Source organism: Anser anser, assembly GCF_964211835.1.
Source record: "Anser anser genome assembly, chromosome: 4".
NCBI lineage: Eukaryota > Metazoa > Chordata > Aves > Anseriformes > Anatidae > Anser > Anser anser.
In genome coordinates this window covers 28238686-28256732 of record NC_139724.1, presented here as the reverse complement: position 1 = coordinate 28256732, position 18047 = coordinate 28238686, and the positions used below count along the sequence as shown (strand labels likewise).

The following is an 18047-nucleotide window of genomic DNA, read 5'->3' as shown; positions in this document are numbered from 1 at the left end:
TGAGACGTGGGTACTTTGTTAGACATTGAGCTGCTCTAACTTGATCACAAAGTTAGGAATTAAGATGAATGCCACATTTGGGATGAGGGAGTTTATTCTGCTTTTTCCCCCACCTCAGACACATAGGAACTGTGCACTTAGTCACATGGTCTGAATTTTTGGGTTGACCTGTGTGGTGCTGGGAGTTGGACTCGATGATCCTTGTGGGTCCCTTCCAACTCGGGATATTCTATGATTCTATGAACCCTGGGACCAACAGAGGGGAGGGAGAGATCTCCTTCCTAACCTGTTTCCCAGGTCTCTGACACTGAAAGCACTGCAGTCTCCTGTACTGAGACTGTAGCAACCTTCAGCTTAGTCTTCTGCAGACTGAAATGTTTTAGGTCAGCTGAAAGTACTCACTTGTCTACAAGGAAGATAAACCATATTTCACACAGGGTGGGTGAAACTGAGTGGTGTGATATGTATGAAAATGATGTCTATCACCCCAGCCGTCAGGAAATTCAGCAATCCTGGCATTACTAACATAGACAGGTAAAGAAAAGAAGCATGAAACACACAACCTTAAGAGGGTTAAAAGACTCAGAGGATTGAAACTCTTACTCCTGGCTACTTTATGCACATATTTATTTCCAGTTCTTAATGGAGAATAATTATTGACACCTGCAAAAAAACAGTTGTGCAGAGCGAAACTTGAAAAATACTTGTTCCGTTCCTCAGCTTCATTCTGGAAAGGATTTTATCGTTGATGTCACCACCAAGTGGGCTATAAACAGTAAATCCAGTTAACAGGACAGAAGAACAAGTCAGAACGCTAAAAAAAAATGTTTTGTTTTTATACTTACCTCCAAACTCAGACCCAGCAGTAATTTCAGGTTTAACATCTTACGATGAGTATCATAGGAAAAAAGGCCAAATTAATATTTATCATGTTTCAAATTGTTCAAATAAATATTTAGATGCAGATTTAGTGGACTGAGAGAATACTTTTTTTTTTTTTCTTACTCTCAGCATGCAATCGCCATTGTTCTCAGTAATGATGGATGGTTACTGGGTATTTTTCAAGACTTGACCCAACAGTTTAAAATGCAGGTACATTTGGCACTTAAAGACAACACTTCCCTTTCAGTCTTTGTGCTCTGTAAATTCTCTTCTTTATTGCTCTATCCTAGCCTGTCTTTAGTCACATTATTATAACACAAACTCTACCACATATCTGGATTATTTAAGGAAAAGTATACTGGAGTGTGTACTTTTTTCTTTTGCTTAAATTTGTAATCCAGATTTATTTTTTTAGATTAAATATACCAGCATGTAATTCCCCATTCAGCAGCTTCAGTCATTTACAGCCAACTGATTTGCATGTGGATTACATCAAGCCATTCAAATAAACACAGCTTTATAGTTTAAATGATTTTGTGCAGATGCTGCCAAGCAGACAGATAAACACAACACATTCTTTCTGTTTCTAAACCTGTCCCTGTCACCTTTCTGGTGTATATGTTATCTTTTCAACAGCAAAGTCAAGTCCAGCTACATATTTACTATGTTGGGTGTCACTCATATGTGGTTAACCAAAATGACAAATATCACTATTCTACCCCTCTATAAGTTGTCTAGGTGGGTTTTGTAACAACATCATCAACAACAAAAAGTTTCTACAGCTAGTGGAAGCTGGCCAGACTTTGCCTGCAGAAAGATTAAAGAAAACGCAGCTTGCTTTTAGTAACAAGTGAGAAGGGAAAGAATCTATCTCTTAGAAGTAAAATGTTACCCTATGGATCAGCCTAAGACAAGAGCTTGAATAGGGGTTTCAAGATACTTTGTGGTAGGAATTTGATAGATTTCACATCATTGGCCAAACAATTTATTTTCTGCCAGCCAAAACAGTGTTTGTAAACTGTACTGCCTGGTGACTGATGATGCCAAGGACAAACAATGAACAGAGAATAAGAGAAGAGATGAAAAGAAGCTCTGCTGGCATAATGAGGGGAAATGGTCCTTTATCATCCTATCAGGGCTACTGCCCTGTGAGTTATAAATCACTGTCGTTTGCCTCACAGCCTGCGATAAACACCACACAATAAATTCATTAAAATAAAGCATTCAGAGTGCTGCAAGTATTTTTATGTGGTAACAGGTTTGTTTTTCTGACAGTTTTACAGAAATGCCCATCTTTGTTTTGTTAAATGGAGTGCATCCGTTCAGATATAAACTGAGCTGTGTTCATGATATACGCTAATATCTAAGCAACAATAAATGAGAAGCACACTTCATTTGATAGCATAAATCAGTTTCAAGACCATTTTGAACTAAACAGTGCTTTTTCATTGCCTTTATGCGAGACTCAGAAGACAGGAGCACTCTATTGGGTCTCATTTTCTTTTGAATAATTTAAAACAAATGAAGATTGGTTTATGATTTGCTGCAGTTTGAACCTATCAAACTGAGTTTAATAAAAAAGTTAGTGACTTCAACTGTCTGTTTGGCAATCAGGAAACTCTATTAAAAACATAACAAAACTGTAAAAAACTCTATGAACTTTTTTTTTTAGGAAAGAATTGACCTTTGATGGGGTACATATTACACCATTACTTTTTTTATATTTACACTTGCTAATGAATGGGATTCCTTAATGAAAATGATTGTCTGTTCATCAAATACAGTTACATACCTTTCTGTCTTTGTGTAAAGCCACAAGTATTATGGACCAGATTTTGTAACCTAGTAATCTTAATACAGGTAAAATTTCTGTGGATTTCAGCACTAAATGTGACTTACAGATTTGGACTTACGTTGTTATGAAGAAAACCACTTCACTAAATGTAAGTGTTTAGAGTACAAAAGAAAATTCAGTTGGAGACACTTAATTTTAGCAACAACGATTTTTAACCAAACCTACCTTAGTGGTAACCTGAACTTTTCAAAGATATTCTGTTGCACCAGTGTCACTCACTTGATCAGGAGAGCTGTCTTTAGTCAAACCAGAACACACATAATGAAGGCTTAATTGCTTCTGCATCCACTTTTAAAAATTAGTTTGCCCATATATCACTATTTTTTTTTCCTAAATCTTTCTGAAAAATAAATACAACAGAAGGTTAAAGACTAAAAGGTAGATTAATTTTAAACATTTATTTCATCCTCTTTCTAGTGTAAGGTATTCTAGATTCTCGGTTCTCACAACACAAAGACTCATGTTTTTCCTTTATTATTCTACATTATTCTTATATTTGTAGCGCTACATGCTTCAAATTTAATATCTCAGAGATGCTTTAGATTTTCCCCTCACTAGAGAGCTACAAGAGACTCCTGATACCAACTATTTTTTTTTCTTTCTGTTGTTTTGTAACTCTTCCTTTACAGAATACACAAATTTTGCTTATTTTTACTACTTTAGCGTTATAACACCCACAAATGGTTAGTTAATCCATTTGTTAACTATTGCAAAGGCCCTAACATTGTAAAACATACAGTATGTCAATGTTATCGCTACATGAAGGAAAATGAATGACCTCTTCATACTTGTCTGAATCCCTTAGGATTTTCTAAAACTGAAAAGCAAATCTGGCCTGTTAAGAAAATATCATGAGCAGACTACTTTTTGTCTCATACATGTATGTTTTAAGGCAGAAGTCAGTTATTTCACGGGTAATGTGCTTTATGCATTCAGAATCCCAGTCTATAGGTGAAAAGGTATTTGAAGGAAAATTGTCTTGACATTATTTTTTTTTATATATATTACAGTGTGATTTATATATCCCTCAAACAAACCTAAAATTAACATCTTTGGCTACATTTCTCAGGCATTTATTCTTATCATGTTTGAATGTATGTATTATATTTACCATTTCTTATTTCATATATGCGGGAAAGAATTAAACACTCTTCTAAGGACGTTTAGCTTTTTCATACTGTAACTTTCTTGTTATACGTGATTTCATTTGAAACACAAAACACAAGAAACTCAGTGGGCTGTGTCATAAATCATAAACATTGATTAATAAAACTCAGCATTTTCCTCTCCCATTAAGCACTCATGGTAATAATTCAATTTAAATAAAAAGTTTGACAATTTAATTAGTGCTTTCATAAGAAAACGAATAACTAAATTGCTTATAAGGGAAGAATTGAGAGAAAGCTGAAATTAGGCTTAAAAAGTCTGCTACCATAGCCCCAAAGCAAATGGCAAATGTATTTTATTCTATTTGGAATATGTTTCACCAATATTACCACTTTATACTGTGGACATCCTATAAAGTCCCATTCTAAAAATCTCTGCAAATCCACATTGAAACATTCAGTATCTTAGGCTTCAAGAGACACTAGACAAATACTAATCTGGTGTCAGGAGACACTAGACAAATACTATTCTTTTAGAAAACTGCCAAATCATCTAAAGTTTTAGGAGAATAGATGGAAAAAAACTCAATCTCTCATAAGCAATGATTTCTTTTTTACTGCCTACTTGTCCTTCAGGTAATTAATTTTTATTTAGTTACTTCCTTTTCATTTTCCTTTAATTGCTTTAATTGAAATGGAAACAACTTTGCTAATAAGCTACTAACTCTAGGCATCAGATTACCTATGGTCTCAGACTTAAAAGTTCAAATACAGGCACATGTACTGACTGCACAGGTTTTGTGATATGAAATATGCATCAAGGTCCCAAGCCATGAGTCATACCTTTTCCCTCCAAGCCTGAGAGCAGCTTAGGGCAAGCTTCAGGAGTGAGACATCTGAGGCTTTTACAGTCATTGTACTCCCACTCCCAAGGGAAGCCAGAGCCAACGGCCACAGGTATCCTGTGCCTTGTTTCCACCCATGGCAGCTGATTTCCCAGCAAACCCTTCCCCTCCCCACAGCTCCACTTCCATGTTGGCCACACAACAGAGCCCAGAATTGAGATTGCCCTTACCTGCAGTGCTAGAGATGCAGTCCATTTTCTGGGCAGGGAACTCCTGCTGTCACACACAATGGATAGGGCACAGAGATGTTTCAAGCATGGTCAACTGCAGTTTACTCCCTCTGCCATCCTCTTTCCATGGCTGGAAAATAAGGAAGTGGTCACATGGCAGAAAGAAAAGGGGCTGCTTTGCAGTCAGTGAATGCATTTCTTTTTGATCATATTTCTGGTGTGCTTTCATAACAGGAGAAAAAGAACACCTTAGGCAGCATTCTTATTTTATTAAGACATTTACATAAATATTGAAATAGCCCACTAAAACCAATGGTCCTGTATCAGAGTAAAACTAGCGTGAGCAAAAAATTATATTAATGGCATGGAGATGTCTGCTTATAGAGTTGGTGTTATATAAATCATTTATTTATATAGCAAATACATGAGGCTGGAGAATGTATTTGAAATACCTTGAAATTAGATAGATTGTTTTCTACTTGCATGAGTGGAATCTTAAAGTAGTCAGCAATCTAATTGGTCTTTAGGCTATTGTAAACATCAAGACAGAGTAATTCTATTGCTTTTTAGTAAAAGCAAAAATAGTAACAGTAGTAATAGTAGTAAAATAAATCTAGTAGGCTAGGACTCCCATTACCTTGTCTGGACTGATTACAAACTTTGTATAGTATTGATACTCTTCTCATCTGGAAAGTATGTAAGGGGAGTAAAATATAATATCTCATTATTCTACCAGGTCTGATACTTTGGATCATTCAAGTGTGTTTTAAGAATTACCCACATATTCCTTCTTCTTATAAACAAAAATCTGTATGAAGAAAGCCATTTTCTGATTCTTATCACCCTGGATGAGTTCATTCAGAAAAATTACAGTTAATTTTCAGCCTAATGTCCTGCTTCCCAGTTATATTTCTGACCTTACCCAGAAAGTAATTTTCATTCTTCCTAACACCAAGAAAGAAAAAAAAAAAAAAAAAAAAGCTGAATGAACAACTGGGTGACAGGGATGACCTCTTTACTGTACGGAGAACACAGAATTAATGTGATATAAATACCTGTGTGTTGTCCACACAGCAATCACCTTTCTGTCCCCACAACACTATCCATCCCAGACCTAAATTCCACCTACTTAGAAGTTGAATATATCCATCTTTCTCATTTCATTATGAAATCAGAAGGGAAAAAAGAGGTATAGACCAAGCAGAAATCATAAAGAACACATTCTCAAGTGCAAGGAACGCTCATTTTGCACATTCAGAAATAGTTGAAGATATTTGACTTTAGAGTACTCACAGCACATTCTTACCTACATTTTATTCAACTTTCTTCACCTTTAAGTGCATTTTGTGAATATTTCTGATATTATTTTTTATATTATTTTCTGATATTATTTGATATTATTTTCTGACATTATTCTGATATTTCTGATATTATTCTGATATTATTTGATATTATTTTCTGATATTATTATTGATATTATTATGATATTATTCTGATATTATTTGAATATTTTCACAAGGAGGATAATCACCAAATAAGACTATAAGTACACCTTTGTTCGAAACATTTTCACTATGTTTATTCAAGTAACAACTGGAATACTAAAAGAATAGAAATGGCCTTTCTCCCAATCTTTTATGTATTTTAAATGATTTAATGTTGAGTTCTGTCAGTGTAAAAAGTACTATAAAAACAGTACCATGAAGACAGATTTCTAATTCCATCAGAAAGAAAACACCAAGGCTCAGGTTGGAATCCTGTATTTGGGTGTTCTCTCATAAATCACAGTCATTAAGCTATATGACTGAAGTTAATGGCAATTATAGCATTATAAATCAATATTAATTAAAGTGAAAATTAAACACCTATCACATAACACGAGGCTGGTAGTACAACAAAAATTGGAAGGTAAGTTGTTATGCAACAGGAAAAGAAAGAAAATTACTTTTTAAAAGGGCTTTAAATATATTTTAAAGTAAATTAATACAATTTTAAATCCCATCAAACTGTAGAGATTATTTTAAATTAATCTTTTAAAATCCACTTTTTAAAATCCTTCCAAATGTAATCCTTGGCTGAGATAAAACCCAATTCCATTTATTTTTTTTAGTTGTTTATTTTTCTGGTAAAACAAGCTATTCTATTTTAGATCACTCAAGCTGCTATTGAAGTCAATGTATAATGATATTTCTTATGCAGTAGGGGCTTAGTCAGTCCCCATCCATGGTTTATCCAAGGGGATTAACCATTTATAATCAAATCCAGGTGGATTAATTGTGCCCTGAATAGGAAGACTCAGAACTGGCTCAGTTCAGAACCAGTTCAGATCAGCTGGGCTTCTTATAGCAGGCGTGGTGCAAGGAATGTGCTCTGCTGTGAAATGGAAGTATTGAAAAATAGAATGCAGAGACTCAAGTGATGGCACACAGTTAGCTTGCGTACAGTCGGATTTGCTAGTCCCCAGTTAGATGTCTCTGCACAGTGCTTAGTCTAAAGCAACTGCACATGCCAGTCAGAAGCCAACTCAGTTCTCACACTTGCTAGCAAACCTCAGTAGCTCCCCAGGATTTGAAGCATGGGACACTAAAAAATTTTGAGTGGACAGACGTGAGCAGACCCTGCCTGCACTGAGGGAACTGGCAAAGAGCTGAAGCAAAATGAACACAAGCTCCTCGTGAGCAGTGCCACACTACAATCATCTTTGCATTTCAGGTGTATATGTGGCTTTCCTGTTCTTTGAGTACCTCAGTCTCTGATACTGTGTTTGATGTGGATCACGTCTTAGAAAGTCAGTGTTAGTGGCTTCTCATATGAAGGGACATGGCCAAATTCATGAACTGCTATGCTCAGGCAAAACTTTGATGCTACATGAGCTGAGCACTGCGGGCTTTACAGCTTCCTGTAGTGCAACGGTAGGGTTGTGTGCCTCTGTAACAGCACTGTGTTACAGGTATAGGCATAGCATGTATGGTGGAGAGAAAGACAGAAGTCTTCCCAAGTTGTTGTCTTTCCCTCAGAACAGGCTATTTACAAAATCTGCCCTCAAGACAGACCTCTGCTTTCATTTTCTGCACAAGTTTTCATATAATGGTTTGGAACAGAAGAAAAGAGAGGAAATGCATTAAGAAATAGCAATCAGGAGCAAAAGGTCATTTACCTGATTGCTTTGTGTAGAACAAGTCAATTTTCTTCTTGCCTTACAGCAAATATTTTTTCATCATTCTCTTTATGTGCAAAATCTCTTTTTTGGCTACAATATCTAGATAGCAGCTGAAAATGAAGCATGAGTTTTAAGATGAGGAAACACAAAATCACTTGAACTCCACACAACAAAGATACACTGTTTGCTAACAGATCACAAACAGACACAGGAAATGCATTTTAATTTCTTGTCAAGAGTAAGTCAATTACATGGCTGCATGTAGTAAGAATCAATTGTTCTTGTAATTTCAATGTCATCCCCAACGTAAGGTGTAACTCTGTGGGATACATAATGGAATAAAATGCCTAAATAATATTAATTGTTGAAGATTGAGAAAATGTTACTTTGCTGTTTTATTTTTTTTCCTACTTTTTCTTCTATTTCTTTGGAATTATTAATGAATTTTAAAAGTCTAACACTGAAAATAAAGTAAAATAAAGTAAAATCAGTTAATATCAAGTATCTTGTACCCAGCTCTTTGTAATAAGTAAATTTATCTTAAGTACATAGCTTTGAAGGCATTATTCATTATGAAAAACAAATTACAAAATGTAGATTTTGGAAACCATATTACTCACTTATAAGGCTTTACTGACTATTCTGAAATCACTTATGATTCAGACATAAAAGTGTTCTTAGTAGCTGTAATTGCATATTTTACAACAGTCTAATTGTTAATTATAGAGCACATCCATTATATATATTGTCTTGTTGACAGTGAACAGACATAAGTTAGCTTAAGGAAAAGAAGACACCTCTCCCCACCTGCTTATTCTTCAGCCAGCAGCCTGAGAAAAAGTCTCACAAGGCAGATGAATGATAAATCATTTAACTTCTAATTTCTGCACTTTTGGACTAGACCAACATTGTCTCGGAGGTCCATGTAGCTCTCCACAGAAGACTGCTATGTATACTAATAAGGGTTGCACTGATGTAATACATGGATATACATGCAATCATCTAGACTGGGTCCTGTGTAATCAACTGGTAATTAACAATATGCTCTACAGAGAAGAACAAGGAAGAGTTGGCTACTCAGAGCTTCATCTCTCTCATGTCTGGGAAAAAAGACATCACATTACCTCTTTTTTGAGAGCAGTCTTTTGCCTGTAATTTAATATTCCAGTTACCTGTGCACTGCAGGAAAACAGTGACTTGGCTATTTATGGACAGACATATGGACATGATACATGCCAGTAGGCCTGGTTACTGAAAGTCAGCTCTAACCCTGGAGCTGCGAGAGAACAAAGGGAGACCTGTGCCTGTGTTAATGATCCCTGACCGAAAAAAAAAAACAAAAAAAAAAAACAAAAAAAAAGTGGGATATATGAAATGCTGCACCTACTTTCAGAGTAGAGTTGGGCTGGGTCCAGACATCTAGGAATCCAGGCAAAGACAATCACTCTGCCTGCTTAGAGCATCAGGAAAGATGCATCCACCTCTACCTGCTTTGCACCCAGTTATTTTTAGACACAAAGAAATTGTAGTAGTCCTCCTGCATGTTAACAAAAAGTGTGCTGGAGCTCTGCCTCTGATTCTTCAAGCAACCTCAGTGCAACAAAATAAAAAGCATGATGTTCAACATCACAGCCAGGCACTTCACATAGAAAGAAAAAAACATATATTTTTTTGATTATATAAATGGATAGCTGTTCTTATCCTTTCCAAGTACTGGCAGAACAAATTCACCAGGACCAAAGATGAAAAAATGCTCAAGTGTCTCAGGTTGTTTTAGATCCCATGTGGCAAAACTGTAAGTGAAAACAAGCTCTGACCCCTCTCTGAACACTAAGAATGTGCTATTGCTCCAACTCTTGCTGGAGCTATGTGAAGAGGATATACTTAATATATTCATGTCTTTCTTTCCTTAACAGTATGTTAAATTGAATTGATGAGCTATGATATTCAATAACATACCTGCTTATTGACAGCCTAGGGAAGTATGGAAGCTGAAAAGATTACATTGAACATCATCTTAGCTCGCCACAACTGGATAAGGATCAAAAAATTTGCTGCTAGAATATTCAATGAAACGACTTTGAAAAATTAAAGAAGAGTTTAGAGAAAAATGACTGCATGGTGAAGGACAAGTGCATAGTCATGCTGTTGAAGGTCAGATGAGTTTATATAACTTGTTACCTCTGAATCATCTTTACCCCATATGAAAAATTACATGAATTTGAATTTAAAAGGGGGTGGTGATTTAAAAATATGGTCATATAATTTGCTTTGTATATGAAATAAGTGTTTCATAAATACTGAGGCTTAACAAAATTATCTAAATTTGGGGGAAAGTGGCCACTGAGTGATTTTCATGCCTCAATTAAAATCATAAAGGAATTTGAGAGCACATACAAAAAAAGGATTAGGACATTCTTCCATCAGGTTTAATTCTTTTGTTTTCATGCTCCTATCCATAGTGGAGTTTCATTCATGGTAAGAAAGTGATAGAAAATAGAAATAGAAATAGAAAAAGAAAAAAAAAAGTGATAGAAAAAGAGAAATAGAATGTCAAGGCAATTCTGTATAATTCTGAGCTACCTTAGGTGATGAAAAGAAAATAAGAACAAGTTCTCTTCAAAGTTCCAGAAAAATGATCTTACTTCATAGAAAGTAGTTATATTGGCATCTGTTAGTAAGAAAGTTAAAGAATGTAAAGATTTAAAATTAGGTCATTATCAGCAGAACTGTGAATATACAATGCTAAAAAAAATAATAATAAAAAAAATCTGGCACTTCTTACCAAGTAAGAAATCACAAGGGGGAGCGAAGGGGCAAGCACTGATCTCTTCTCTCTGGTAACCAATGACAGGACCTGAGGAAATGGCTTGAAGCTGTGACAGGGGTGGTTCAGGCTGTATATTCTTCACTGAGAGGGTGAAAAATGTAAGCAAACCCCATGTCACGCATACAAAACATCTGACCGTAGGAATAAAAGTATACATCATTAAATATTCACAGATGAACAGTTCCCTTTTTGGGGGTGAATGTCCTGGTGGTTTCTCTGTTCTCCCTGAGCTGTGTCAGATTTTCTGGCACTGATATTTCCCTGCAATCACTTGGGCACTTCTTCGTTCTCTGAAAACTCAGGGGAGAGATATGCACTACAATGCCTGTTTTTTTACATCTACAGAAAATGGAAGATCTTCCTTTTTTCACTCTCTGCTGACTTTATGAATTTAAAGAATCCATATACATGTAGCTATAGAAATGTGTGATAGCCAGCACAGAAAACATTAGCTACATCAAACACCATTTAAATAGTTGTTAAAAGAATATACAGCTGACAACAAAGAGAGCTGTTAAATCCCAAAGCATTCAAACACAGTTTGACCAGTGAAAGCTCCCCAAAACCTTCATGCAACATTCACATTTCCAAAATTTGAATGTCTACATAATGAAATATTTTGACTGCAATAAGGAGAAAAGAAAAAATAAATATGAAATATATTTATGTGGACATTTTAGAACTGATTAAGTAGTTAGGGAACAGTAAAAAGTTTTACTCTGTTTCATGAACAGGAAGATAATATTCCTGAGGGTCATTTTATCTCACTAATTACCTTTCTTTACTGAAAATCACATCTGAGGAATCTCTCTCACTGTTTGTTGCTGTTCTGAATTACCCACCTGTATTTAGTCCACTGTATGACTGGGGACTAAAAGTAGAAAAAAATAAAAATTAGGCTGTGGGATTTTTTGTTTGGTTGGTTTTGTTTGGTTCTGGAGTGTGGTGTGCAGGGTTTTTCCTGTTAGAAGCTGCAGTAGCACCAGCTAACAACATCCTAGAATCAGAGGTACAGACTTATCTGGAACTGAGCATTATTACACCCTGCAACACTTCCAGCAAATTCTCTTCCAGTCCTTTTTTTTTCTGGTGACATGAGGTATTTATTTGTATCAGAGAAATGTAGTTCAGGAAGATTCACCATCTTAGTCAAAATGATTTAGCTCAATGGTCTTAACAATATATAAAGTTATCTCAAAATAGAAACAACAACAACAACAAATAAACTATAAGTAATGCACAGTACTTTTCCTTTCCCATAAAATATCTGGCTTATGGCTTTCAGCTGCAACTAAATGTGGGCAAAGGAATGGTATCTGAGTTTAAAGTGCCTTAAGAAAAAGAAAAATACCATTATTTCTTCTTGTCTTTTTTACAGCTATAAATCACAGATAAAATGTTTGGTGGTGGGAAGGATGTCCATATATTATAATAAATATAAATACCTTCTGAGAAATAAGAACCCGAAGTATGAAACATGGACCACTAGAGGCTCCCAGAAAAGCTACTGGGGCTCCTTGGTGTCACCTGGGTTGGACCCAGAGCAGCACTAGTAGCATTATTTTAGGTGGCCTGACTTGACGAGTAGGTATCTTAAGAGAGAATCTGCAAAAAATAGCTGACTGAAAAGTGGATTGAACTAATTAGGAATTAACTGCAAAGTGAGGATAATTAAGGGATGTCTCTAAAGACCTTTCTGATCCAGCTGTTCAACTGATAATAACTTTGGTCATGTAATGGTAAAACAAACAAACAAACAAAACACACACACACACAAAGAAATTGATTCCAAGGATGTTGTAGACATGAGATTCAACGGGATATGGGAGCCCCTGATTCACTTCTCTACTTGGACAGAGCATGGATAATTCCCATAATCTGTGTAAGTGCTTTCAATGTTAGAGTAACTGTCATAGAATAGTTTAGGCTGGTACAAACTCCTTAATATCATCCAGTCCAACCTTCTGCTTAGAAATACTAACTTCAAAGGTTGCTTCAAAGGTTGCTTCAGACAGTCAAGTTCTGAAAATCTTGAGATTGAGATTCTGCAGCCTCCCAGGGCAAGCTTAACCACTTCACTGTGAAGTATTTTTTCTTATGTCTAATCTGATTTTTCTTTGTTGCAAATTGCAAATATTGTACCTTCTTATTCTTTCATTGTTCAACAAGACATGGAAAGAACAAACAAACAAACAAAACTATCCTTGTTGTTCAGGTAAGCAGGGAATCTGATCTCCTTATGTTAGTGATCAGACATACCATCAAGCTAAAGCCAATATTAAGGTGTCCTTCTATAATTAAAAATTTGCTTTTGAATTTCATTTTAGATGGCAACTTGTTGTCAATATGAATTAGGTATTGAGTATAGATGATGGAGTTTGCTATGCCTTAAATACATGACTCGTAGTATTGTATGAATTTAAGCTTTAGACTATGACGTGTCAGTGTCAGATCTTTCTTTTATTTATCAGAAATCTTGCTTGTCACTGCATGAAAAGAAAGCAGTGAAAATTAAGACTTTTCCATTTCTGTAACTTCATTCTAAGATAGCATAGCACAGCTGTCACTTTATGTGGAAAGTTTAAGGAATACTATACTCCACTGCTAAAAACAGGTCAAGGGCAGGAAACTTTCATGGTGATTTCAAAGTTTAAGTGCTCAATACACAAGTACTATGTTAACACATCTATGAAAACTAAACTAAAATAAATAAAATTTGCAGTTCCAAAAAAATGAAATGTCATTCTCTTTTCTTCCATTTAAAGATTGTTCTTCACCTTTGAAGACACTTGAAGTTCATTGAAAAGGAACGCTTACTAGTTGCAGCTTGTACTAAGCTAAAGAAGAATAAAGACACTTCAGTACAATAAGTCTAATGCAATGTATGTTCCTCAAGGATTTTTGGTGCCACTTGCCACATATTTGTATGTCTTAAATTTAAAAAGTGATAAACAAAGTATTCTTTTCATATTACTAATAAAAAAGTCTTATAGTCTTATACAGTGCAAACAAACCCAAATTACGTAGTTGCAGCTGCAGTTCAGGATTAAAGAAAATGTGAAAAACCTGCCTTTGGTTCCTTGCAAAATTAAGACCGAATTCTGATATAAAAAAATTCAAATGGTGATGGTTTTCTGTAGTAACTGAGCAGTAATCGTGTAACATAAATTAGGGTGAATATCATACTGTACATTTTTGAAAACAATATATTTATTTAACTGTAGAAATGAGAAATTGGCTTATATTCTTACCTGTTCTACTTAATTTTGAAAAGTGTGTCATCACATAGTAGTTTTGTTGTCATTGACACTCAGTGATAAAATAATCAATAAATCTGCCATCAGGAAATAACTTTTTCTCAGCTTAGACTGAAAGAAAACACTTTTTTGTGTGTGTTTTGTTTATTTATTTCTTTGTTTTCTTTTTGGTTTTGGTGGTAGAGAGTTTCTGGTGGTTCGTTTTCCATTTATAGTTGATGTATAGTCCAGTATCCAAAAATCCTTGATATTTATGAAATAATGACTACTTTTGAAGGGCATTTGGAAAACAAAAATGAAGCTCTCCTGATCTCTTTTTGTAGCTCTCAGACTTTTCTGTAAACTGTTAGTCTTTTGGGAATGTCTTTTTGGCCTCTGTTGTATGGGAATGTATGAAATGTATGTTGATAACTCTAGTGTTCTTAATAAAATACCTACTGTTTGTGATTGCAGAAAATGGTCATTTCCATTGTTTCTAAAACTGAAAAAGAATTGACAGCAGTAACATTCAGCTGGATCTACACATAGAAAGCACTGGATGAAGTTGATTAACTGTTCCTAGTATGCTAAACTAACACTAAAATACCAGTATTCTTGTTGGAGAACTCTTGTTCTCTCCCACAAAGGTGAAAGAAGTTCACGGAGCATCTTCAGCCTGGAGAAAGGGGAAACATATTCCTGGTACATAGTGCATGGATAACAGAAAATTAGTGTGAGATGTTTTAACTGAATAATATTGCCAATGTGGAAATGAGGTGGAGAGAATATAAGAGGTGCTAAATGCAGAGAAAATAGAGAAATAGAGGAGGAGAAGAAATATATGAAGGAAACGAAGAATGCGAAAGAAGACAAATACATCAGCAGGAAAAATGATGAAGAACAGAGTTAGATGAAGAACAGAGTTAGAAGACAAAGTGCAAAAGGCATGAAGAAGAAGAAGCAATAAGTAATAGGAAGACATATGTAATGAAATGAACTGTACAGAGAAATAAAAAGCAAAAACGAGAAGGTAAATTGCAGACAGATCAAGTGCTCAAATTTGAAAAAGTTACTTGCCTACAAGCAAAATGGTAATTCTTGCTTCATGTTAAGAAGAGATTTGACTGTATCCTCAGTTAAATTTAGTACCAGAGTCTTCATTTTTCATGTAAAAGATTCTGCAAACTCAAAAGAAAAAAAAAAATCAAATTGATTTTAAAATGGTGTTCTGAGGCAGTCCAAAAACATTACCTACACTCTTGCAGAACTTCAGCATTCAGGTTTTTATATTCTGGCATCCATCAAGTTCAGTCAAAAACCTTAACCAGTAGATAAGAGAAATTAAGCAAAATATATTAAAGCAACTGTTTTTGTTGTTATCGTTTTTGTGCCTTTTTTTTTTCTCCAACCTTAGACTTTCATGGAGTATGTTTTGTAATATGGAAGAAACTGCAAGAATGAGAGAAAAATTAATATGTTAATATCAATGACACAGGTTAAGAAAATTAAGTTCATTTCCATCTGATAAATTTGAGATTAACAGAAAAAGACGTCAGTTCCTGTGGCTCCAAAAAGTACTTAAAGAGCAGTACTGAGAAAAGCTGGTGCCAATGGGTTATTCTGTGAGGTAATGAAGAATGTAAAGTAGGGAAACATAAACTGAGCTGAGAAATGACTAGGCATGAAAGGCATTGAGGAAATAAATGGGCACAGATGGTGATTAGTATGTGAAATGGACCGCCAAAGAGCCACAAAAGCTATAATAATAAACAAATTCCAAAACAATTATACAAGCACTTAGAAGAAAAAGAATATTACTGGGTACAAAGTCTAGATATTAACAGTGGGACATGGGTGACCTGTATGTCTCCTTTTCATGGTGAGGTGTTACTTCGTTGTTAGGATACACAGTATGCCACCAAACATATTTAATGTCCTGGGGGAAGGAGTTCTCCCCACTACACACTGCTCACAGCCATTATTCTGCTGCCTGTTTCACAGACTTGTTGCACACACACATTCAACAAATAGGTGTGAAAGTTAATTACTCCTTGGAGAATGAGACATTCTGAAAGATTTGTGAAGAATGGCATCTTAAAGGGAAATTCACAGCGCATGAGAGAGATTTAAAACAAACAAACAAACAAACCAAAACAAAACAAAAACAAAACAAGCAAGCAAACAAACAAAAAATTCATATAACCCATCTCCCAGTCTCTCCAGAAAACCTGCGTCCTCCAAGGAGAAGAAGAAAAAAAAAAAAAAGGTATAATAATGAATTAATTAAAAGATTTGAAATATTTCTTCCCTTATATTAGTACAGGAGATTGATTATATAGGCTGAACAGTTGTGTTTGCTTGTTTTTAAATTAATCCTATATTCACCATTTCTATTAAATACAAAAAGTGCATGCTGCATACAGATATGTATACTAGAACTTTTAGTGAGTACATATAAAAGGGTGCATGGAAATATATTTGCTTTTAAAAAAATTAAGTTACATAAGTTCATTCAGGCATATGTAATCCAATTCTGAGGTTTAACTGCACAATTTTCCTGTTTTCCTCTGAAGTAGGTTGTTAGACAAAAAACTAAGCTGTTGTTACCTGTGCTGCCCCAGGAAAAGGAAGTCAAGCTGCTACCTCCAAAATGATGTGCATCTTCTGGCCCCAGAGTACAGACTGAAGGGAAGAATTCCAAAGCCTGCTGTCACAAGAGCAAATGCAAAAGACTTGGAAAGAGCTGGAAAACTGTGAGGGATAAGGAAACCTGGAGAGGAAAGGGTTCTCAGCGTCTTTGCTAATTCAATGTCCTTAGAAACACACAAAATCTGACCTGCATGATCATTGTTTCTCAATCAATTCTTTGGAACAATTGTCTGTCCCATTTATTATTGTTTATTTTATAAAAGCAGCAAGCAAGAATCAGCAGTGTTTAGTAGGTCACAATAATCTACACAAGCAGGTCACCAGGGAGAATGGAAATGAGTGGCATTAAAGTACCAACCTGCAGTCATTACACATTAGGAAAGGAAAGCAGCCAGAAACAGTGCCAAATTATTTCATCCTCTTTTTTATGAGCTTTTTGAAATAAGGAGGATTATGCAATTACTATTTACCCAGCAATATTGATAATAATAATAATTATTATTATTCCTCCTATTAAGACTGTTTCTACAGTCTAAATAGAAACAGTAACTGTTTTCATAGTGTGTATGCAATCAGTGTGTTAGGTGCCTGGGAAGCTGGCAAGCTGGTAAGGAAAGAATAAGGTAACAAGGATTAAATAGAGGTATTCTGGCAAGAGCAAAATGTCATTTGTAAGCAAGAACAATTGGAGCCACTATAGAGATACTGACCTTCTTTTAAGCAAAACAAATAAACAAACAAACAAAAAAATATCCTGTAATGCAATGTGGTTTTTTTTTGGTGTATGCCAACCTCATCTTTAATGACTTGAACATCTATATTCATACAGACAATTTTTCTCACTACATATTGATCTGTTTTTACCAGTATTTGTTTCCTGTAACCTTGTCAATTGATCCTTAGATTTTGAATGCCTTTTCATAGGCTAGATCTTTTACTGAATTTTTGGCAAACATCTAGGACAACATAGATGATGACAAAGGAACAACAATGGCTATTCAAACAAAACACTTTCCTGCTTTTCACTCTACCTTTGTGGGAAAGGTATGAAAGATGAAAACTTTCCTGTTTTAATGGCAGCAATTCATGAAGTCAAGACTGAAAATAAAGAAGTAGAGGGAAAATATATTTGCTATGCTTAAAGCAAATGTTTTCATGGAACTATTCATACTGATTAGCATGTTCTTTCCTGGTTAGTTACAGCTAAATGTTTTTACTTCCAATGTGTATCTAATCTGCATGAAATTTACCATC

The 18047-nt window shown here is 35.1% G+C and overlaps 1 long non-coding RNA gene across 1 annotated transcript; it reads right to left on the bottom strand.

The window, feature by feature from the left end:
- Nucleotides 1-610: 610 nt before the first annotated feature.
- LOC310898700 lies at nucleotides 611-17318 on the bottom strand. The gene is made up of 4 exons (XR_014583560.1): nucleotides 16752-17318; nucleotides 15222-15329; nucleotides 4919-5048; nucleotides 611-3077 (listed from the first exon to the last, which is right to left on the bottom strand). It is a non-coding gene; the product is annotated as an uncharacterized lncRNA (long non-coding RNA).
- Between the last annotated feature and the right edge of the window lie 729 nt (nucleotides 17319-18047).